This window comes from Crocuta crocuta, unplaced genomic scaffold, assembly GCF_008692635.1.
Source record: "Crocuta crocuta isolate KB4526 unplaced genomic scaffold, BGI_CrCroc_1.0 scaffold207, whole genome shotgun sequence".
NCBI classification, from domain to species: domain Eukaryota; kingdom Metazoa; phylum Chordata; class Mammalia; order Carnivora; family Hyaenidae; genus Crocuta; species Crocuta crocuta.
The window spans coordinates 271,196-297,617 of NW_027531996.1; positions in this window are offsets into that span (position 1 = coordinate 271,196).

Here is a 26,422-nt window from a genome sequence, read left to right on the forward strand (position 1 = left end):
TTTTGTTTGTGTTTTTTTTTTTTGCTCTCTTGCTTCTCCTACCATAAAACATTTTACATCAAAAAAGTAGACTCCAAATTAATGATTAGTAAAAAGGGAACATTACATTTAGCCAACTATAGAAAAACTTAAGGGGTTTTAAATTCTATTTAGCACAAGCAAAGCCCAACTTCCTGGTTCAAGTTAAAAAAACATGCATACGGCTCCTTGGTTGTCAACTGGCTTTTTACAAAACACCATCTTGATGAATTAAGAGTAAATGAATGAGAACCATATGGATAAATTTCCTTTGAAATACACCCAGGATTAAAAAGTTTAAGAAAAATAGCTCTTGGCAAATACAGTTTTGTAGTTTTTGCTGGAATGAAAATGTTTGAAAAATAGTCTAAAGTTTTTTTGTTGAACCCAAATCTCATAGTTACAAATTTTCCAATCTATAGGGCTAAGGTGATAATGTTGAACTCTTAGGAAGGTGAAGGTAATGGTCTCATTCTAGGAGGGAGTCCAAGAGATTATCGGCTTGATCATTTGGGAGGAGTCACTCAAATAAGCATTCATCTCAAGATGAACCTGATCTGATCTGTTACTGTGCAATCCAGGACCAAGATTAACAGTCAAGCCCTAGTCCATTGTTTCTCAACCTATTTCTCATTATTTCTCTCTTGAGGAGCGTTTTTAGACTCCCCTCCCCCGCTGCCCCCCGATCTCACCCATGAGTTCCTATGACTACAGTACACTGTACATCTACTTATGCACTACACATAAGTGTATATATATAAATATATATGTGTATATATATATATTCGCTTCATAATTAGAGTAGGGGTTTTTTTTTGCACCCCCAGAACCAAATTTTGCCCTCTTGAGGGCGATATTGCCCCCTTTTGAGAATGTATACTCCAGAGCAGTGATTCTCAACTGGGGCCCCTTTTTATCCCCCAGGGGAAATTTTGCAAAGTCTAAAAGCATTTTTAATTGTCATAACTACAGGGAGGGGTGCAAAGAGAAACACTATGGGCAGCAAGTGTGAAGAGCCCAGGGATGCTGCTAAACACCCTACATTGTACAGGACAGCTCCCTACATAAGGAAATATCGGTTCAAAGTGTTAACAGTGCTGAGGTTGAGAAACCCACTCATGAGGCAGACTTTATTTTATTTTTTGCACATAGTTGACACACAATGTTCTATTAGTTTCAGGTGTACAATACTGTGATTTATCAACGCTATACATTATGCTATTGCTCACCACAATTGTAGCTACCATCTGCAGAGACTGCATGAATTTGAATGTTAGGTGTGCCACTTACTGGGTGATCTACAGTTTGTGTCTATGAAATGGGATGACAGCAGTACTGATCAAATAGGATAAATGCGAAGATTAAATGAATTAATATGTATAAAACACATAGAACAGTACCTGGCATGTGACAAATGCTCAGTAAAAGTTAGCTGTGATTATTCTTTTAAACTATATTATCCTAGAAAGCGCCTCACATTAAATTACAAAAACATATAAACACCACAAAGTCTCCCTTGAAATTTACACACATCTATCCATCTTCCTGAAGCATGAATAGCTGACTTATCCATCCCTATTCCAACTTAAATTCAGAATACATTTCTGTAATGACTAGCAAACTATTAAACTTGGCAGATTAGTGATTATATGAACAAATATAATGGGAAAGAATCAAGGCTGCTGCTGCAGACTAATGTATTTTCATTATACTGTGAAAAAATAATGTAACAGCATAATAAATACTTTTCTTGGGCTTCAGTAGACAATCAGGAAGTGCCACTTTGACAGTCAATATATCCTGGTGACACTTTAGGAAATGCTATTTGTAATGAGAATTTTCAGGTTCATAGCATAGTGAAATATGAATTAGTGACTCCGATGTACTTGTATTACAAATATCTTTGCAAAATCCTAGCGGTAGTCTGAGAGTTCCATACTACTTTTTTTTTTTTTCTATGAGGATTGCAATTTGTACAACACAGAGGATGTAAGCGAATTGGCCTTGCGGGATGTATAACAATGCATGGTTTGTTACAGGAAATTAAGTATCATCCCCTTTCCTTTTATTTCCTTTTATAAAATTAACAAAAAGTAAATGAAAGAGGTGGGACAGAATCCCATTTGCTTTCATTTCCAGACCTTCAACAAGTCCCACAGATTTGACATTTTGTAATCTGAGCTGGTTTTCCAGGTCATCAGGAGATTGCTATTGCTAGGTCTTCGATTTTTTTTTCCTCATCTCCTTCAGCCTCCTACCATCTCAACAAAATCTTCAGAGAGAGAAAGTGGTACTATAAAAGTCTAGCTGATGAAAAAAGTGATCAGGGTTACAGAGCATGGTCTCTGGGAGAAAACACTGCCTGAACTGGAATCTTGAATTGGAATCAGAAGGTGACTCAGGCCACTTTCTAGTTCTGTTCTTGTTACTGGTGGGGATAAACACACTAATATCTGAGAAGGACTTGCCTAGAGCCTGGTACCTACATGTGCTTATGATGCACTGTTAGCTGTCGATTACTTGCTTACTGTGGCCACAACTGCATCTCCATTGCAGAGAACACAGGGGTTAGGGGTTTAATAGGCTGGAAAAAGAATGCACAAATGCTTTCTTTAAAATATTACCTTCCAATTGTTATGCTGATTTGGCAAGTCTTGTTTCCTGTTACAGAGGGATTTCTTAAGAGTGTTTATTTTTTGTCTTAAATGACGAGCTCCTAAATTTCACCAGCAGTGAAAATCAATTCCAACCCGAAACAAAAGCCAGCAACCTAATTCTTGGATGCTACTAAAAGGCATCCACATAAACCTTTCATTGGTCAGCTTAGGTTTATAAAGTCCCTGAAGGCTAACTGCCCTTCAAATGTCCTCCCACTCGTGTGAATAAAAAGTGTCTTTATTTGGGCACCGTTGGGTCCAGCAGCCTTGTGTGCTGCTCCTGCATGTCAGCATGAGAAAGAGGAGGAGGAAGTTGCTCTTCTCTGTCTGGAGGCTACATCTGTAACAGGACTTTTCTAATCTCTTGAACATATAAATTCTGCCCTCACTTTTTGCTAGATTATCTGTTCTAGAATCATAACCTTATCACATAAAACTTCTAGAAATGTATAGATGTGAACATAACATCTTATACAGTTCTTATGAAGTTTGTTTTTCTCCCCACTTCTGTGAATTTCAAGGTAGAAAGGCTAGAAAATCACATCGGCCCTTCACATATAAACCAAGCCTCTTGTCATTAGTAAACTTTTGGAGGAGGCACAGTGACAGAGGCAGGAGCTTTCTTTAGAGGGGACAGTGTTTGCTTTTCAGTCAGTCTGAATCGATAGCACTGTCTTGAGCAAGACTTGAGTCATGGAAAGCACAGGGATGGCCATTCATGAGCTGGCATCCTGGCTCAGCTACATACAAATAATGCTACAATTCTAGATAAACCATCTAACTTCTCTGTTATCACAATTTTCCTTACATGCTTTAAAAAAAACCTGGGAGTAGGGGGTAGGTGGGAAGATATGGATATAGCCAGAGCTTACTTGACAAGGTCTTTATGAGGATCAAAATGATACAAATAAAAATACTCTGTAAATCACATATTTTATGCAAATATTACATGCGATTAATATTAGGAGAGTTTAGGGGCACCTGGGTGGCTCGGTCGGTTAAGTGTCCGACTTCAGCTCAGGTCATGATCTCACGGTTCGTGGGTTCGAGCCCCGCGTCGGGCTCTGTGTTGACAGCTAGCTCAGAGCTTGGAGTCTGTCTTCAGATTTTGTGTCTCCTTCTCTCTGACCCTCCCCTGCTCACGCTGTCTCTCTCTCTTTCTCTCTCAGAAAGAAATAAAATATTTAAAAAAATTTTTAAGTATTAGGAGAGTTTTGGTCCATACCAGCTTGCTTTTTTTTTTTCTTTTTTACCCAATATGTTATTGAATCTCATTTAACTTGTGCCCATGTTGGACCAATAGCTCTTTGAAAGCCTACATTTTATATTGTGTCAAAAATATGAGAGAACAGTATAGAAACTTAGTAAATGTAGACTATAACCCCAATTTTATGCAAGGTTAAAAAAAAAACCCACAATGATCCCCTCCAGAAATTACCTAATAGAAGTAGGAAAAACAGATTTAAGATTATGATTGCTGCCGTTTCATATGTGAAGAGGAGGAAGAAGTTACTGATCAGCCAAGACCTATGTTAGGAACTAAGAATTTCTGTTTTGGCAATTTTACCACAAATCATGCTCTCTGCAAAAGATCTTAAATTTGCCTTTTACTGTCATTAATAAAAAGATAGCCTCTTTGCCTTGCTTCTAATATGTTGCTATTTTATTCTTAGGTTAACTGTGTGGGAGACAACATTTCATTCAAGGAAAACTTGAGCTGAAAGGCAAAGAGGGGAATTTCACAGCTAGGAATTTTAGGTTAACAGACCTTTTCTTGTACTAGAGCAAGTAGGATATGTGCTGAAAGTTTAGAAATGTCAGATCATTTGCTTATTTAGCTACCCCAAAATAAGAGTTGACAGCTGAATCTTAAAGCCTAGTGTCTGTTGTTCAGACTCTTATTTAGAATACTTCAGCTAATTTTAGTGTGGGAGGAGAGAGAATTCTATTTATTTGAAAATGTAATAGAGATGGAATGTAAACAATGCAAAGGCTATGTCTTCTAAAGCTTGTATCTTTCCATTAATATATTTTGAATATACATTATTTACCAGTAGAGAGGATTTCTTACTTTTAATAAATGATTACTATCTCTAGCTGGAGAGATTAAGCAAAAATATTTCTTTCTCAAAGAAGAAATGGGAGACGTCTGGGTGGCTCAGTCAGTTGGGCAACAACTTCGGCTCAGGTCATGATCTCAGGGTTTGTGGGTTCGAGCCCCGCGTCGGGTTTTGTGCTGACACCTAGCTCAGAGCCTGGAGCCTGGTTCGGATTCTGTGTCTCCCTCTCTCTCTGACCCTCCCCTGCTCATGCTGTCTCTCTCTCCCTCTCTCAGAAATAAATAAAACATTAAATAAATAAATATTAAAATTTAAAAAAAAAGAAGAAAGAAAATATATGACCAATTACCAGATGAAAGGGAGATAATAAATGCTATAGGAGTCAGAGGATGGCATGACCATGAGGGGACTGGAGTGGTCAGGGAAACATTTAATAAAGAGACAGAACCTGAGCAAAGTTTTAAAAGATTAAGTGGTATTTGAATAAATGAGGCAAATGGGTAAGGCTGCCAAGGGACGCTAACAGCAGTCTGGGATCACCCGGCTTAAGCAGGGGTTCATAGAGCATAAAAGCAGGAGGCAGGGTTTTGAAGATGGTCCAGAGGTGGCTGCAAAGGCTTTGACTTTGGGAGACAGAACCACCTCCCTTTCCTAGGATGTCTCATGATTTTAAAATGTTTCATGATTTAATACAATCATTCATAAGATCAATGAGAGGGGAGAGGACCAGGGACAGAATACAATAATCTTGAATTTGAAATTGGGTGGTGGCAGGGAAAATTGCGAAGAAGTGCAATACACAAATTATCTTTTAAAATTTATATGTAACTATTCACAACGTCATCATGTTGCAGGTGTTACTGGGAAGGGCATGCCAATAGAGCATTTTCCAACCTACCAAATGAAAGGGAAACACGACCGTTTCAAGACTCTAGCTACCACTTGAAGAACTTTCTCCTACATGAACTCAAATTTATCTCTCAAATGAACCAACTCCTTTCTCATTGTTCTTTATAAGACTCACCATTGCTCTTTCCAGTAGCACAGAGCTATTTCACCTATTTGGGCATAAAGACTAATGTATTTTTCTGTTTCTAATAGTAATATATATATTAGGCGTTGCTAATGTCTTTACATATGTTATCTCATTAAACCCTCTCAACACTCCTCTGAAGTTTCTGAACACATTATTATACCCATTTTATGGATGAGATCGTTGAGGCACAGATAAAAACTTGCCTCAAGCTATCCAGTCAGGGAGTAGATGTATCAGGGTTATGACACAGGTCTGTCTGACCCCTGCATGCACTCTCAATCACTATACTCCTTTTTCATGTATCCCCCCATCATAACTGCCTTTTGTCTCCTATGATTTATGAAACATTATCATATTATGCTATCATATTTGATTTCCTCCAATTCCTGGATGAAATATTCATTGTTTTGTTTTTCCAGATAAAAAAGGAGACTTAAACACAAAAAGGGATGCTTAATCAATGTTGCTTAGGAACTTGAGTTCAGGATGTCTATAGAGTTGTTTCACTTTGTGTTGCTTTCCTTATCGAGTCTATATATCTAGACTTCATATACATACATCAGTTAGTCAAGAACAAAAGATAGTAGGGGAATAGTGTGCTATAATTTTATACATTGATAGAAAATCAGATAGTCATAATGCTTTCCATGTAAGATAAAAGAGATTTAGATCTTTTTTTTCCTGTTTAATTCTTGTCACCTTTTTTTCCTAATACATGGTAAGAATGCTCTGAAAACATAATGAAATATAAAATGAGTATTTTTACCGGTAACCACATTACTTGTGTCTCCTATTTGTGATTAAATGGAGAAAAGAATATTTTACTGATTTCTGAGGTAACATTAATAAAGACACTAATATCACCATCTATGGATCAAAGAAAAACATGCATAGGGGTAGTAAATGATTAAATATTTCCTCCCCAAGATGTTGGAAGATCCCTTTGGTTTTTCATTGGATGGAGGTGCAGTTACCTTGACAACAGGCTTTCTGAACAGACTGCCTATACCTCAACATTCTACAGCTCGCTGTAAAAGTCAAAGTGTGATATTCTTACAAGATACACATAAATTTACTAAGGAATGACTTTACAATTTGTATATGATTTCTACTAGACAGTATATAGAAGATGTTAGCTAACTAAGAAAAAGGAGGTTGTAAATCCTCAGTGTTCAGGACCATAAATGGCTCTTAAATTTATAATTGTTACTTAAATAAAAATTGTCATTTCTTTGTGACTATCTATATATGCCTGCTTGTTCATTAACCCAGAAACAGGTCACTCTGGGTTTATACCTTAACATTTATCTAAAGCTAGAAATATTAGGAAAATAACAACAATTTATAACAATTCTTTAGTCAGTCACCAGGGGCAATGCCATATTGTGCAAGCTGGCCATGAGCATCCTATGAAAAGTTTCTCTAGTAAGGTTACTTTTCCAGAGGATGCTTACTACCTTAGGGAACTTCTGTGCAGAAGGAGAAGAAGTAAATGGGATTGGGTTTGGCAGAGCTTTTCAAATAACTTGTTCAATTTCTAGGAATGGGAAACCTGTCTAGCCTGTGGGCATATGTCCAGAAGCATCAGCTTCAGGTTTATTTTTCTCTAAGGGAGTAAGACTGTGTATTTTTCACCATCTTTTACCCCACCACCTTTTACCCTTGGACTGAAAAAAAAAAAAAAAACCTCACAGTTTTATCTCTATATCCTTGAATATGCCCTTTAAAACACTACTGTTTCCTATATATTTTGGCCCAAGCTTTGTCTTTATTTAAAAAAAATTTTTTTAATGTTTATTTATTTTCGAGAGACAGAGACAGAGTACGAGTGGGGGTGGGGCAGGGAGAGAGGGAGACACAGAATCTGAAGCAGGCTCCAGGCTCCGAGCTATCAGCACAGAGCCTGACGCAGGGCTCAAACCCACAAGCTATGAGATCATGACCTGAACCAAAGTTGGAGGCTTAACTGACTGAGCCACCCAGGTGCCCCCAAGCTTTGTCTTTAAAATGCATACCTTATGGCAGTGTCCTAAATATGGCATTCCCAACTTCCAGTTATGAGATGATATGCAAAAATTTATGTAGAGATGATTATATATATTTTTCTGGAAAGGATTTCATTCTTTTATCAGACTCCAAGGTATCCACAATCCATACAAATGTTAATAGCTGCTATTTGCTACAATTGGCTACCTGACTTCCCAGCCTTCCTACTTTCTCCCCAACAATATAGGTGTCTTTCATTCCTGCTCAACATTTTTCCTTTCCTGGGAAAGCATCCCTAATTCTAGTCTATTCCAGTTACTCCTTTACTTTGATTACTTAGATCAGATTTTTTTTACAGATAAACCAACTTATTTAATCAACTAAACCCATAACTTATTTAATATACCAAGATAATGTCCATTAGTTCATCACATAATAAGCCAAAGCCAAATATCAAAGAAGTTACACAAATCCTAGACTTGGAGAATACATTTTAGAGCTTTCCATTGAGGTCAATAGACACCTTATAAATGTTTAGCTAATGTAGCTCTAATGCGTGCTTGAAATATGTGAAGTCAGTAAAATGCAGAGTTTCCTTCTTTTATGATGCAGCTCATAAGATAATGAGTGCAGTCATTTCTAGGGAACTGAAGGACCCAAGTGCTGAGCAAAGCAGGTCATCTTTCAGTTTTGTATAGCCGCCATGAGGTTTGCTAAACAGCTGAGAATAGGGGACAGTGTGACTCCTAGAGTCTCATGTAGACTTTGGGCCCACTCACTGAGAGGGAAGAGAATCATGTGACATGTTTTAGAAACTAAGCTATTCCTTAATGTATGACTCTTGTTAAGATTGATTTTTCTTTATGAGCAGCTTTATTGACTGGTTCATGTGGAAGAATTAGATACAGAAGATGTGCCCAGAGGCATACTCATGAAGGAAATGTCAAACGGTTTCTTCAATGTGTATGTTCTTTTCATTGTGTCTTATGATCATGTTTTTTGTAAAAATGTCACTGCCATTTTTATTTAGTGCAAAAACTAATTTAAATACATCTTGTTTCCATTATTTCATACGTACATATCTTCTCAAACTTTTTCTTCCAGCCCCACCAAAACTTCCCCACCAAAGCAGCAGAGATTGCTTTCTTTGAGAGAAACCCAAGAACGTCTTGTAGAAGCTTCTGATAGGGCTTCCTCTCTGCACTTTATTATCCATTTGCCAATCCTTTCTCCAAACTGTAGGAAGAACAGCATCTCTTCTCTCTGAGCAATACTGTCAATGGTAATACTGAATGTCATTACCTTGAGATCTTCTATGATTCTCTAGGATCAGATTCTGATTCCTTCTCTTCACCTTAACCTCTTTGGGGTCAAATTTCCTTCAGAGTTTCTTAGGATTGTCTTATATAGGGAGATCCATTTGTTCTTTCCTATCTTTTAAGAATTTTCTACTCTTCTCTCTGATGTTTTACATATAGTTGGTTAAGCTTGGGAAAAGGAGATAGTGATGTGTCTTTATTTTTTTTTTTCTGAGTTTTCTATTATCTGCCTGCCTACAGAATGGGTATATTCAAGTTCTTATTTAGGTTCCAAATGGGAAGCAAGCAAGTCAGTGCAAAGCATATCTTCTAAAGGCAGGTTGAGAGGCCAATCTCTTTCAGTCTTCTCCATTGAGGCTTAACTGATATGGGGCAATGGATAGTTTTTCTCAGGGTTTAGACATGAACATAGTGTTAATAGAGGATTAAGTATGGTGAAAGCACATTTTTCAATCCAGCTTTAACCAATGATAAAGTGGACAGTTTAAACTCTGTTTGTCAGTCTACTGTAAACTTATTTTGTGTCCATTTTAAATTCAGAAGAGCATGGGGGGGATGAAAACCCTATCTTAAAACTCTAATACTTTAATGCAAACAGGTATGGTATGCTCATCCTAACTTCTTTTCTTTAAGAAAAAAATTTTAGAACAGTTTTAGTTTTATAACAAAATTGAGAGAGAGGTACAGAGATGTCCCATATATCTCCTGCCCCCATATATGCAGAGCCTTCCCTATTATCTACATCACTCACTAGAATGCTAGTTTTGTTTTTTTTTAACCAAGCATGAATATATGTTTATGCATCGTAATCACCCAAAATTCATAGTTTAAGGTTCATTCTCAGTGTTGTACATTTTATGGGTTTGGAAAAAATATATAGTGACATATATCTATCATTATAAAGTCAAACAGTGGACACCCACATGGCTCACTTGGTTAAGCAACTGCCTTGATTTCAGCCCAGGTCATGATCTCATGATCGTGGGATTGAGCTCCACATTGGGCTCGATCCTGCTTAAGATCCTGGGGAGTTTAAGATTTTCTCTCCTGCCAGTCTCCTGCTCATGTACATGCACACGTGTGTGTGTGCATGCACAGGTTATCTTTCTTTCTTGAAAAAATATAGTAGTATCAAACAGTATTTTCAGTGCTCTAAAAAAATCCTCTGTGTTCTGTCTATTCACCCCTGGCAACTAATCTTTTTATTGCCTCCGTAGTTCTGCATTTTCTGGAAAGTCATATAGTTGGAATCATATAGGATGTATTCTTTTCAGATTGGCTTCTTTCACTTAGTAATATGCATTTAAGATCCCTCCTTGTCTTTTCAATGGCTTCCTAGTTAATTTATTTTTAGTGCTGAATAATATTCCCTGGTCTGGATGCACCACAGTTTATCCATTTACTGACCGAAGAACATCTTGGCTGTATCTATGTTTTGGCAATTATGCATAAAGATGCTATAAACATCTGTGTTCAGGTGTTTGTGTGGATATAAGCTTTCAACTCATTTGAGTAAATAGTGAAAACATAACTGCTGGATTGTACAATAAAACCACAACACTGTCTTGCAAAGTGGCTGTACCATAGTGCATTCTCACCAGCAATGCATGTTCCATATCCTTGTCAGCATTTAGTGTTTTCCATGTTCTGAATTTTGGCCATAGGTATTTAGTAGTATCTCATTTTTGTCTAAAATTGCATTCCCTGATGACAAATGGTGTGGGACATCTTTTCATGCTTTTTTTTTCTTTTCCATCTATGTACCCTCTTGGGTAAAGTTTCTGTTAAGATTCTTTACCCATTTTTTTTTTTTAGCAAAGTTGTTTGTTTTCTATTGTTGATTTAAGAGTTCTTCATGTCTTTTAGATAACAATCCTTTATCAGATGTATCTTGTGCAAGTATTGTCTCTTAGTCGATGACTTATCTTCTGATTTTCTTGATATTGTACTTCAAAGAGCAGAAAATTTAATTTTAATGAAGTTCAGATAATCAATTATTTATTTATAGATCATGTCTTTGTTGTTGTATCTAAAAAGACATCATTTGGGATTCCTGGGTTGCTCAGTTGGTTAAGTACCCAGCTCTCGATTTAGGCTATGGTCATGATCTCAGGTTTGTGTGTTCAAGCCCTGCATCAGGCTCTATGCTGACAGTGTAGAGCCTGCTTGGGATTTTCTCTCTCCCTCTCTCTGCCCCTCCCCTGCTTGTGTTCTCTCTCTTTCTAAATCTCTTTCTCTCTGTCTCAAAATAAATGAATGAACTTAAAAATTAATAAATGAAAAGGCATCATCATCCAGATTTTCTCTTATGTTATCTTCTAGGAGTTTTATAGTTTTGTGTTTTATGTGTATGTCTATGATCCTTTTTGAGTTATTTTTGTGAAGGGTGTAGGTTCTGTGTCCAGATTCATTTATTTTATTTTATTTTATTTATTTTATTTTATTTTATTTTATTTATTTTATTTTTGCATCTGGATGTCCAGTTGCTCCGGCATTATATGTTGAAGAAAATATATTTTCTCCTTTTTCAAAAACCAGTTCACTATATTCAAAGAAGTCTATTTCTGGACTCTCTGTTTTTATATTTTATTTTTTTTTTATTTTTATTTTTTACAAATAGTTTATTGTCAAATTAGTTTCCACATAACACTCAGTGCTCATCCCCACAAGTGCCCTCCTCCATGCCCATCCCTCCTCCCCCCACATCCATCAGTCCTCAGTTTTTGTCAGCATTCAAGAGTCTCTCATGGTTTGCCTCTCTCCCTTTCTCCCACCATTTCCCCCCGTCTTCTCCCCCTTGTTCCTCCATCAAGTTCCTCCTAATCCTCCTATACGTGCAGACATATGATATTTGTCCTGGACTCTCTCTCTGTTTTGTTCTGTTCATCTGTCTGTTCTTTCACCAATACCACACTGTCTTGATGACTGTAGCTCTATAGTAAGTCTTGAAGTTGGGTAATATCAGTCCTCCAACTTTGTTATTCTTCAGTAGTCTGTTGGATATTCTGGGTCCACCCCAACTGTTTTATATCATTGTCATTTAATCTTTCCCCTTATCTGTCTAAAAGTTCTTAAAATGTGTAATCTGCTGCCTCAATTGATCATTTATTAATTCTACATCAATAAAAATATAGATTAATTATTACATGTGCATATGTAATCATTTATTTTCCTAAATGAATATATACTCATGAGTTTTTAAAACCATCTAGCATAAAATATTCAGAAATCTACAAAGATTTATATCTTTATTTATAAAAATTTTACCTCTATTCCCTCTTACATCTTCTATTCCCACTTGACAGAGACAAATATTTTAATTTTTTTCTAGCTGTTTCTTCTAGAAATCATTTCCATTACTAAAATATACTTGCACTCCCTTTATTTGATTTACCAACTATTAGTCATTATCTATGTCTGATAAAGAATGACCCCATTTATAGCATAGCCCATATCCTTTCCTCTAGGCTCCAACTGAGTCATATAATTTGAAATGTTTTATTTATTTTTGAGAGAGAGATAGAGACAGTGTGAACAGGGGAGGATCAGAGAGAGAGAGGGAGACACAGAACCTGAGACAGGCTCCAGGCTCTGAGCTGGCTGTCATCACAGAGCCCGATGCGGGGCTCAAACCCATGAACCTGAGATCATGACCTGAGCTGAAGCCGGACACTTAACCAACTGAGCCACCCAGGCGCCCCTGAGTCATATAATTTTAAAAATATAAATTAATAAGCTGTATTCATGCCTTTCTTAACTCTCATAGTGGACAGACAACTCACCTTATAACCAATCTTTTCTTATTCACAATATATCTTGAGCCCAGCTGCTTCTTGCTAATTACACCTGCTACCATTTAAGTTCAGAATACTTTATCCCTTGTATAGAATGGTATAATGGATTCCTAACTATTTTTCTTGTTTCTTCTCATGGCTATCTACAGTCTATTCTGCATATAACATCAAGAGTGACATAATTAATATCAGTTCTCCTGAACTCTTTTCTCCAAAGATATTTTATCTGCTTGGTAAGTTTAAAGTCTTCCCCACATCTCCTAAAGACTTACATGGCATGGATTTGGGCCAGCATCTTCATGGCATCCTCCCAACTGATCACTGAATTCTCATTCTTCTGACTTTCTTGCTATTTTCCCAAACACACCAAGAATGCCCTCCAATCAGAGATGTTGTACATGCTGTTTCCTCAGCCTGGAATTCTCTTGCTCCATATATTTGAGTACTTTCCTTAGGTCTCTCTCACTTTATTTAGGTTTCATTTGAAAGGTGTTTCATTTGGAGCACCTGGGTGGCTCAGTCATTTAAGTGTCCAACACTTGATTTCAGCTCAGGTTATGATACCATGGTTTGTGGGATACAGCCCCATGTTGGGCTCTGTGCTAACAGTAGAGCCTGCTTGGGATTCTCTTTCTCCCCCTCTCTCTCTCTCTCTGCCCTTCCCCTGCTCATTATCTCTTTATGTCTCTTTCTTTCTCTCAAAAATAAATAAATAAACTTAAAAAAAGAAAAGTCTTCCATTTGAAAGTCATCTCATGAGAAAGACCATCCTTGACAGTGTTCTCTACAAAAGCTATCTCCTCTTTCTCAGATATCTGCACTTTTTCTTCATACTCTTTTCTAGAACACAAACTACAGGATATCAGGGGCAGTGTTGGGTTTTATCACTGCCAACCTGTAGCACTGAAAACAGTGCCTGGCTCTAAAGGGTGCTTGATAAATATCTTGTCTAAATAATAGTCTATTTATGATCTATACATAATTCTACAGAGAAAACATAGGTGTTTCAATAATGTTCTAGATACAGCATTTTTAAAGTCTTGAACCACAGAGGGTCATCATTTCATAGAATTAGGAAAACAAGAAAATGGTTGCACTTGGTAAGAATCCTTAATCCTTAAGAATTAGAAACCTCTTAAAGTATGTTCTTTCCAAGGGATCATGAATAGTTTCCACCTAGTTAGAAACTCAGTTAGGATGAATGTGACTTACTTTAATCAGGAATTTTTTCTTCATTTTAGGTATTTCAGAAACCTCTCCTTTGTCTATGATCGTCAATTTTGGGATGCACTGTGTAGAAATGTTTCTTTTCTTATTGTGAAATAGTCCACCATATTCATACATTGTTATGTTACCCGTAGTCATCCATGCTCAGCCATCAATTGTCTCATTTTATATACTCTCCTATCCAAAGCCATGGTGTTACCTCTCACTGACTCCCAAATCTTTTGTATACTTCACATTTATCTAGCTCATTGGTAATCTCTGTCTGGGTATGGCACAGAAATGTTAAATGGAACAAAAGATGTGTAATTCTTTTCCCAAAGCTATTCTTGTTTCTGTATTTCTCATCTAAGAAGATGAAGAGTAATACCAAATCTCCTCTTCTCATGTAATCTACAGAAGCAATTAGTCACTAGGTTTTATAGAGTATAGCCCAAGAGGTCTGTCTGGTCTGGCCTTCTCTGTTCCCAGTAAGACCTCTGTTCTTCATTACTACTGTGTTGCTCTTAGATATAACCACCCTGGCTTAGGCTAACATTCCCCTAAGCCATCCTTTATATTCCAGAAAAATTCATACTGGACATGCCTCATGGCCTTCCATGAATCCTAGAGTCTCCAGGAGAAAGGTCAGTTAAAGAGTATCACATCATGCCCTTCACTGTTAGACACTGTGTATATACATCTCCAGCCCAGTCTCCTCACACTGTCCTATGTGGATTCTTTGCACCTGCTCTTCTGAATACTGTTTGCCAAATACACCATGGTGTTTCTTTCACATATTGTTCCCTCCATTTTGAATGTGCTGGGTACAGTCTCTGTTCCATTAATGCCCACTTGTCCTTTAAGACTCAGCATAAGCATTTTTTTTCTGCTAAGAATCCTTTTCTGAACTTCTTGTGTGATTTATGTGCCTCTCCTTAGTGCTTCTATGATGCTGTGTGCAGATCTCTTTCCTACTTTTACCATGCTGACCTATCTTGCTGCTCTATCATTCTTATTCGTTATCTCTGTACACTGTTTTATTTGTGTATATTGTCAATTAAATTCTAAAGGTCAATGATGGTGTTTGATCATCTTTATATCCCTACTGTCTAACCTGGCAAAGCTCATTAAGCATGCATGGAAAGAAGGAAGAATGAATAAATGAAAGAAGAATGAATGAATGAAAACTTTTCAATTTGGACCTGGAAAAAATTTCTAGAAACAAATGAAACTAAGCTGCATAATCAGGGTGCTGTGGAGCAACATTACATGCTGTTACATATAGTGTAGACTTGCATATACAGAAGTGTGGGAATGAAACTTTTCTATTTTCATTTTTATTTTTATTTATTTTTTTTAAAAAAAAATTTTTTTTTAATGTTTTATTTATTTCTAGGAGAGAGAGAGANCAGAGCCCGACGCGGGGCTCGAACCCACGAACCGCGAGATCATGACCCGAGCGAAAGTCGGACGCTTAACCGACTAAGCCACCCAGGCGCCCCTCTATTTTCATTTTTAAATAAAAAGTAAACATTATTTAAGTTGTGTAGTTAAATTCTGCTGTGTGTATATGAGTGTGTGTGTGTGTGTGTGTGTGTGTTGGGGTGAGGGATGGGGGCATTGTATAGCAAATATGACCTCTGAGGACTTGTTTCAACTCTATTATCTCATTAATTCCTTTCCTACCAACATTTGAATTGTTTGTTGTTGCTGTTGTTAACTTGGATGTATATATACATATATATAATTCAATAAATACGAAGATAGATAGGTCTTAGTGTCAATACACTTACCAAATTACCAAGACCTAAAAATTGTATTATATTCATAGATCGAAGGATGAACAGTCATCCTTTAATGGTAATTCTTCTAATGGTAATTAAAATTAATGAATTAGTATATTTTCTTTCTAATAACTGAGATTTGAAGAGCATAGATTTGACTTGAGGTGTGCATTGACTGTTCCTTTTATTTACTGCCATTCACTCCACATACTTTCTTGTGAACATCATTTGTGCAGATTTGGTTCTAATTAGGGACTGAAAATTTTTGTGCAATTGTACACTAATCTAACATAAGAAATAAGAAAAACTATTTAGCAGATTAGAATTTACTGTAGCAAGGCACCAATTGTTGAATAACCCCAGTGTCCCTTACCTCAAAGACCTTTTGCGGAAGGCCATTCCAAACATTTATTACTTGCAGAATGAAAAACTGCTTCCTTATGTCTGTGCTGAATTTATTTTCCTTTAACTTTCATTAAAGTCTCTTTGTGCTATATAAGTTGAGAGAAAAAAGTAACCTACATTATCTACACTTATGATTCTGTGCACTTTAATTATATGCTATGTGTCATTTCCATAGCAGGAAGTGTCTGTTCCACCAATCCTTGTGATTCATTCCTTTCTAGCTATTGTTTTATCAAGCTTTCAGCTTCTTTCTTTTCATATTTCTTTTCTTTTTTCCTCTTTTCTTTTCCTTTCTTTTAAATTTCATTTCATTTTGAGAAAAAAATGACTGTTTGGATGTAGATATGCACTCTCAAAATCATTTACTTACTGATTTTGTAGCATTTAACTAGAATTACCCTTGTAGGATGGATGCATCTTGACAAAAGAAAACAAAAGCAACAGTTCTGACGGGTGATGATAAAAATGTTTCCTCTCTGGCCAGCATGTGATTAAGCACAATAGCATATAACAGCTTTTTAAGATTTTTTGACATTAGGGACCACCTCTTTTATGCACTCTGAATTGTTACTGGCACCCCACAGGTGTTTAATAAATATTAACACTGCTAAATTTAATAATAAATGAAGGAAGGAAAACTGATTTTGAGAAAATCCTGTGGTTGAATACATGTTGGAAGATATGATTCATTGTTTCCAAAGACAATCTTCTTTTATTTCAGACATAATCTTAAAGATTTAAAATTTTATCTGTTTCATTTCAAAATAATAAGAAGACTACTTGTAGCCCATTTCTTTATTTAGTGCGAAGTAAAATTTCATTTTCAGATCAAACAGAAACCGAGGGACATAAACCAAAATTGTAGACCGATTCATGATGTACAATTGTTTATGCAGAATTAAGGCCAGATGGGGCTATAAAACTAGCCCCTAAATCTCAACATATAATTCCATATGTTTCAGCAGAATACAATGGAATACCAATCAGGAAACAGGTAGGCATTTAAATTGTTCTGCATTTTCTCACCACTCTTTCTCCCCATCCTGTCAACCACACATACCTGCCTGAAAATTGACCATCCTGGACTGAAGAGTGGAAAGGAAAGTGAATATGACTCAAATGTTTCAGAGGGAGTGGAGGGTGGAGTGGAAGTTGTGCAGAGGCAATTTTTACTCACTCAGGTGTTGAATTATTGAAATTAGAGGCAGTTCCCCTCAAATAGAGTCCAGTTTCTTCTTATTGAAGTTAATGCATTCAAGAAATATTTGTTAAATCTTAGAATTACTTATTCATAAAGGTGGAAAGGACTTGCAGCCATACGATTTATTTTCTTGCATTTGGGGTGGAGTTGGGCTTTAGTACAGTAAATAGTTGGCTTATTTAGGCTGCTTTTAGGCTATGTGAGTCAAGTGGACTTTTTTCATAAAAAATAGACGGTATATAAATCAGTCAAATAACTGATCTCACTGCTTTTACTTATACTCTTCCCCACTCACCCCTGCCCCTCACCTAAAATTATCTCATGGGAAGAAAAGCTGCATTTCCCAATTGTTTTATCAAGTCAATTATTTTATCAAGTTTCTCATCACCTGTATAAGAGGTGTTCTTAGAATCAGTAACCATTTCACTGAGAAAACACATATCCTCACAGAGACTAATAACCCATATTTTTAAAATAAGAGCAGAGCAGAATTAGGGTTCCATGAATCTCTTCACCCTCAGCTTTATATTAAAAAAGAGGGGGTAAAAATATAAGAAAATACATAGAAAGAATAAAAAGAATATGTATTTATTTATATCCCACTTTATTATAAACAAGAATGTAGGAGAATTTACAAAGTGTGAGGCAATGGAATAAACAACCCAAAATCTTTTTTTTAAGTCAGCTCCTCCCCACAAAATTTGGGTTTGAAAATATTTCAGCTGTAGATTTTCTTCACAGTACTGATTGTAGCATATGTAGGACCAAAGTGTGGGTCAAGTAGACTCAAGATTATACTTGAACTTTTCAATTTCTAAAGTATTCTTGGATGTTCAGTTTTGACTTGAGAGAGGTCAGACTACCTAGTGGAAAATCCCAAATAGTGTCAAAGTGTATTATGGCAACTGATGTTAACATTAAGCAGGCTTGAAAGTTCTTGCCAGAAATGACACTACAGTTCAAGACCACACTGACTGGCTTGAACTAGGCATCATTCTGGAAAGCATTGCTTGTCAAAGCTGAAATATTTTGACATGCTTGCATGCCTCAAGTGTAACTTCCATGTGGATCACAAATTGGGAGACTAGCCTTGGCTACTAAAAAATGCTCAGCTTGCTCCCTTCTCAACTGATTTGGAGACTAAAGTGACAATTCAGGGTACATGCTTATATTCCAGACAAAGCCATTGTGATTGGCCGTCAGTAAAAGAGAAGACTCTGACCTTGGTGCGGTTACCAGGGCAGTGTCCTTGAAGTATAGCCTGAAGATCAAGCTTTCTCTTTAATATGCCAAAATTCTCAAATTCTACATTTTTAAAGCCAAAACTTTGTTTTAAAATTTAGATTTTTTTTTCTTTTAAGCAAATATACCACTAGGAAACATGATAAATTATGGTTTTAGTATTACCAGAATGCAGTCCTTTAGTAAGAGCAGGGAAAAATATCTCTTCCATAGGATCAAGGAAAGGGGAGTGAAGAATGGGAAAGAGAAAGAAAGAGCGTAAAGACACTTACCCTGATTTACAGTTTCCCAAGGGCCATCCTCATCCTGGATGTTAGGCACAGATAGCCTGAGGCATCCAAACCAAAGAACACAGAAGGAAAGAAACAGGAAGAAAAACTTGAATGTGAAGGTTTAGTATGGGTATTTTATTCTTCTTTTTCATTATATAATTGCATTATATAATGCTTTTCTAAAGGTATTGAAACAAAATCACTATAGCAATATGTAAAAGGAAGTTTAGGAAATAGAGAATGGAACTCACTTCCACTAATCTTACAAAAATGTTTCTCTTTTTGCATTTTTCTGTATATTTATTTGTGCAAGCATAAGATGTTCAAATTATTTGCAATATGATCTCAGTAACTTTTAATAAGTTTTCAGTTAAAATGATACAAATATTATACATGTTTTCACTTCATCTTCAAACTTTCTAATGGTTGCAAAATATTCTATCATCTGGCTAAACTAATCAGTAATTTATTCAATAATATTTATTTAATACTCACTACATTCCAGGCACCACTCTAGAAACTGGGAATACAGCAGGGAATTCAAGACCCAAAATTCTGTTCTCATACAGCTTACATTTTTGTACTGGACAAAGACAATAAATAAATAAATACATAATAAAAGGATAGATAGTGATAGGTGTTTTGAAGAGAAAAAATGAATTGGGAAAAAGGGGACAGAAAACTATCAAGGTTTTTATACATATATAAATAATAATATATTATTATTTATACCAATATATTATATGTATATATAATACCAATATATATTTCCAATTAGTTTTTTAAAAAATCTGGCCCAGGGGTGATGGGCACCTGGGTGGCTCAGTCAACTGAGTGTCCAGCTTTGGATCAGGTCATGATCTCCTGGTTAGTGAGTTTGATCCCTGTGTTGGCTTTGTGCTGACAGCTTGGAGCCTGCTTCAGATTTTGTGCCTCCGTCTTTATCCCCCTACCCCGCTCACTCTGTCTCTCTCAAAAATAAAAAAACATTAAAAATAATTTTTAAAAAAGACTTACTTAAAAGTTTTAAGTCATTATATTTGACACAGAGCTAAAAAGCAGTTTTAAAATTAGTATTATTATTAAATGTGTCCAGTTTTAATCACTAAGAGAATTGAAAGGGATTACAAGATACAGTTACTGACTTTGAAGAAGCTACAATTTGCTTTATCATATATGACTTGTGAATGTAATTTGTCATATTAATAGGATTTGACAGAAGTGTAGTCTCCAATAGGAAAAAGAACATGGACATTGGAGATAGTTTTAATATGTACTAGATGTGTGTCTCTATCTTTGATTCTTAGTTTTATTGTATATAAAATGGAGATGATTTTTAAAAAAAAATTTTTTTTAATGTTTTTATTTATTTATAGAAGAGAGAGAGAGAGAGAGAGACAGCATGAGCAGGGGAGGGTCAGAGAGAGAGGGAGTCACAGACTGAAACAGGCTCCAGGCTCTGAGCCGGCAGTCAGCACAGAGCCCGACGCGGGGCTCGAACCCACAAACCGCGAGATCATGACCTAAGTGAAAGTCGGACGCTTAACCGACTAAGCCACCCAGGCGCCCCTAAAATGGAGATGGTTTTATTGTAAGAATATTGTAAGAGTTAAATATACATTCACTATCTGTCAATATCCACTCCATCTTTCAACATCCCAACTTATACCACAAAGAGTTTTAGGAGACTGAATAATATTAATAATATAATTATAACAGAGCCTGACACATAGTAAACAAATAGAATCACTGTTGCTGTTTGTATTTCCTCAAACATGTTATGTTGAATCAGATCTCTGAGTTTTTATACTCCTTCCTGGTGACTAGATTTCCCTTCACCTTCCCCACTTCCATCTCCCTCAAACCTCCCGTTTTTCATGATCAACTCAGTTGTCTTCTCTATGAAACCTTTCTGGATACACCAAGGTGAGATCCATGCAAGGATCTCATTTCATCCCTGTTCTTCTGCTGTCCCAGCACCTGACACACACTTGGCTTAAAGATGAGTATCAATGATAGCTACATAGATTCTAAGGTTAGAAGAATGCTTGTAAGTATGCACAAAGGATTTGGAAACCACATCATAAAAGCCAGCATGCAGGTATGACTGGATACCAGTGAACATTAACTGGCCATTTAACTCATGTTCTACAAAATACTGCTTGAGAGTTGGACCTGCCATGGAAAACACTCAATGCATCTTGAGTAATTTTTTGAATATAGTCTTAATGTCATGTTCAGCAGCCAGTGACAAGACAGGACCACCCACAACAAGTCTGTGGAATGCAACCAGTCCACCAACCTTGCAGTAATACTGTCAACAATTCAATGCTGCTAGAATGCACATGTAAATACAGTTTAAAAAGCAAACAGGTGTATCTCAAAGTGGGAAAACAAAGACCAAACCAAGGCTAAAAAGACACATGAAAGACCTCTGAGCGGTATTTTTTTGAATAACTAGGAAACAGTAATTACTGTCTAAGCAAAGAAACATCTATTTGTAAACCAGAGATATGCAGGATTTTTTTCAGGTGGGGATTGGTTACCTGCAAGCAAAAACACAAAACCACAGGAACTATAACCTAATCCCCATAGGGGAAAAATACCATCATTTTCATAGGCAAAAGACAACCCTCTATGCTAGTAATAACTCTGGGTGGCCTATATGTGTACCAAGGACTTGTGTACTGCACATGTCCTGACAAGCTTGGATAATTCTAGTGGCAGTTGTGCACCTGCCCCAGACTGTCCAGTAAAAATGGTTTCTTGGATTTCTTAGAGAGGAACTTCCTAGACAATGTCATAATTACATGTCTAAAAAAAAAAATCTGTACCCACTGAGGTACGGAATCTGGCTAGACAGGGACTTAAAAATGTGAATCTCCAGGGACGCCTGGGTGGCTCTCTCAGTTAAGCATCTGACTTCGGTTCAGGAAATGATCTTGCGGTTTGTGGGTTCTAGCCCCACGTTGGGCTCTGTGCTGACAGCTCAGAGCCTGAAGCCTGCTTTGGATTCTGTGTCTCCCTCTCTCGCTGCCCCTCCCATGCTCATGTTCTGTCTCTCTCAATAATAAATAGAAGGTTTAAAAACCTTTCTGTTTCTCAATAATAAATAAAAAGGTTTAAAAAAATGTGAATCTCCAGATAACACTGGTAATAGGCATGTGAGCAAACACAGTACTGTACTGAAGTTACTGGAAAGATTAATAGGGGAATAGGCCATATGGTGGTAAACTTGAAAATAAGATTCCAGGACACTGGGGAGGAAAATTAAGAAGACCACATGAAATATTAAGGTGACAGGGTACTGAAATTAAGAAATGTGTGGATAGAGTGGATTTTGGATTTGACCTCAGGAGAGAAACTAAATGAATAACTAGAAAGGAAGGACAAGAAAAGGTGTGATAAAAAGGAAAAAATGGATTCAGCTTTGTTTTGATGGGAGGAAAAGGACAGATATGAAATCTACAGCAAATATATAGTTTGGGGTGTTCAGTTAGTGACATAAACTAATAATATCTCTGATTAGAAAGGATCATAAGATATCCTTAGAATGAATCTAATAAGTGGAATTGTAAAAATATTTTCATGATTGCCAGCTGGCTGGATATAGAAGGCATGTACATATCATCTACGCAAGTCCTAGGAATAGGAACTGGACCTCAATAGCTGGTTTTGTTTGCTAAATGTCTGTTATTCTTTTAAACATTATTGTCCACATCCACAACCTAGAAATAGCTGCAAGTAGATGATGCCCCTTACCATTGTCTGGGAGGTTGGAAAATTATAGAAAGCTGTTTCCCATAATTTCCAGCCTACCATAGAATTTGTTTCACCCTAAGCTTCTTCGGGTCAAGTTAACCAAATAGAAGGAACTAAGATTGAAAAAGGAAAGAAGAAGCAGTGGGACCTCCAGCCAGAGAACAATAATGGGAAGGAACGAGAATACAAGAATAAAATGAGTGCAGCAGAGGGTATATCAGTTGTTATCAGCAGCCTTTTGAATGATGAGGAAATTTGGGCTACGTAATGTCACTGTCACCATCACATGTTCCTAAAGTATTAACATTAGTGGCAGGGAAAGCACAGGGGTTAATACTAAAGCTCGTTCTTTTCCACTTAGATGGGAAACATCACCAGCTGATTCCAGCCATCCCTGTCTCTGGTTATATCACAAGCTATCGAAAAGAGGTACACAAAATGCAGCTTTTAAAAGGGCATCTGTGGAGGCCGAGCCCATCAGAATAGCATTAGAGCACAAACAAAAGCTCAGATTAATGTATCTACTAAATAATTTAGTTGAAGAATGGAAGGAAAAAATTAATAGGTAACTAAAATAAGAATATTTAAGCACACAGACAAAAAAGATTATCTTGGTAAAAGGAACACTTTTTTGATTGTGAAGGATATTCTGTGTAGATGCTTTCACGTTATAGGCAAATTGTTTAAATTTGACAGAAATGGAAGGTACTCCTGGAGGTGTGGAAGGAAGGGTTCATGGTTCTGATTAATCCACCTGTCCCTAGGCACTGCTATTGATCCTGGCTTGGCTGAGCTCATGATATTTTTATGACAGACAGAGATTTATTTCTTCTGAAAAGTTCCAAAGCACTTATGTCTTTCAGATATTTCAGGGAGAAATCTCATGTCCTGGCAGGAAGAGTGCACATTCAGGATTGGGGGTTGTTTAAAAAGGCACTTGCGGTGCCGTTGCTTTCTTTAAAACAAACCAAGACTTTTGAAAACTGCTGGATTAAAGAAAATTTGTGATATGCGGACACCTCTGCAGTCTTTAGCCCTTTTTTTACTGGAGTTCAGAATAAATCACAAAGCTGGGGATATGCTTTACTCACATTCTGGATCTCTAATACACCAAGAACTAAGTCTTCATAAGTGTTTAAGTTGACACATCACTTCACTAATGCATATCATGTAACTCAAGTTCTTACTACCAATTTCTTCCTCAATGTGTGGCAGAAAAATTTCAAAATATATTTTATTATTATTCTTTAATATAATTTATTGTCAAGTTGGTTTCCATATAACACCCAGGGCTCATCCCAACAAGTGCCTTCCTCCATGCCCATCACCCATTTTTCCCTCTCCCCCAACTCCCATCAACCCTCAGTTTGTTCTCAGTATTTAAGAGTCTCTTATGGTTTGCCTCCCTCCCTCTCCTTAACTACTTTTCCCCCTTCCCCTTCCCCATGGTCCTCTGTTAAGTTTCTCCTGTTACACACAGGAGGGAAAACATATGGTATCTGTCTTTCTCTGCCTGACTTATTTCACTTAGCATAACACCCTTGGGTTCCATCCAGGTTGCTACAAATGGCCAGATTCCATTCTTTCTCATTGCCATGTAGTATTCCATTTATAGATAAACCACATCTTCTTGATCCTTTCTTTGGCTGATGGACATTTAGGCTGTTTCCATGACTTGGCTATTGTTGAGAGTACTGCTGAAAACATTGGGGTACATGTGCCCCTACGCATGAGCACTCCTATATCCCGTGGGTAAATTCCTAGCAGTGCTATTGCTGGGTCATACGGGAGTTCTAGTGTTAATTTTTTGAGGAAACCTCACACTGTTTTCCAAAGCAGCTGCACCAGTTTGCATTCCCACCAACAGTGTAAGAGGGTGCCCATTTCTCCACATCCTTGCAGGCGTCTATAGTCTCTTGATTTGTTCATTCGAAATATATTTTAAAAAGTACTTTGTTAACAAATCAAATTCAGTAGTTCATCTGATGTGATATTTGAATAATATTAATAACTGGTTTCAAACACAAGCAAGGATAATGATCCTAAGACCTGAGCACAGGTATTACTACACATGAGGAGGTCAAGGTTACTTTGGATTCATAGCTGTCCATTCTTTACAGGCTTATAATAGGATTAAAAATCAAGAGAAGGTACCTTTATATTCCATCAATAAAACATTTAAAGTACAAATGAAAACTCCTGCATTTATGATTATTTTTCCTACAAAGCTTTCCAATTATTTGATTACAAAAGTGGGAGCTTGTTATACATAAGACCAGTGCACATTTGCAAGCTCCCTGCTGCCTGAAATTGTGGAATTCTGAGAACCCTTAGTTCCAAAGACTAATGGCTTGCTGCTGAGTTACAGCCTTACTAACGGTAGAGCCGCATTTCCCATCCCTTAGATATAATTTAGCTCCCACTCCCATGAACGCACTATCCAAGAGGAGTGCTTCTGAGAGTTCCACTGCCTCATTTAACTAATTTCCTGTACCATTCCTAGAACCAGCACTTGGAGATGGAGTGCCTTTAGATATCTCACCAATCCCAATGCCAAAGGTTGTTGGACTGATTCAGAGTTAAAGTCTAAAAGCATTTTACATAAGCACGAACCTACTGATTTTCTCTTACTCCAAGGTAGCTACAGTGCTAACTGTAAGTGAAGTGCATATGTTTCCCCTTTGTACCACTGCTGGAAAGATTCCCAAGGCCTGTTTGATAATTACACAAAACCAGCCAGAAGACTCAGCCAAGAGGGGGGTTTGCCTTTTACCTTCAAGGGTCCTAGGTTAAGCCTTAAACCCCTGGAGATTTGCAGGCAATGATCTCATCCAAGTTCCTTGAAATTATTAGTGATTGGCTAAATTCACAGCTTTGATTTGATGTGGTTAATCAACAAAATGCTTGAATGCTTATCAAAACCTTATCTAAGCCTACATATCGAGGGTTATAAATTTAGTATCCATAGGGTCCCTTGCATTCTTTCCTGTGGGATTGGAAACTGACAAAACAGGCTTTTATAGTACGTCAGGGCTTTTAGTGCTGACAGAAGAAAAACCACTGGCAAGGAAAAAGAAAGTCAAATATTTTCACACTTAAATAATGTATTTCTTTTTAGAAATTGGTTTAGATTTTTGGAGTCCATGATTACTCTTTATGTCTTATTTGCCCATCTTTAACAGACATTTGTCTATAACCACAATTATTTTTCCTTTAGTGGTCTTAGATCAAAGATAACCAAATACAGAATTCTGTTTTCATATCAAAATCTGCTCCTCATTAGGCATTCAGGATCCAGTTCTAGTCTCATTCTCAGCACCCTTCAGCAAAGAGCCCAAGAAGGGAAAAAATTTCCATTTAGCTTACATATGCACTGCTCAACCACGAAATTTAAAATAAAAGTCCTCTCCTCTTGAAGTAGAACATATAAAACAATATCTCACTGGATTAGGGGAAAAAGTATGAAAATAGTACATCCTTTAGAGTTTTATAAAGGAGATTAATTCATTCTTTTTTTAAAGAATAGCATAATGATTCCAATTTAATTATTATTCAGCTTTAATAATTAATTCACACTCATCTCATTTAATGTATTACCATCTCTTACCTCTCCCAACTTTTTTCTTGTTATCCTTTTTTTTTTTTTTTTTTTTTTTTTTTTTGGGGGGGGAGAGAGAGGA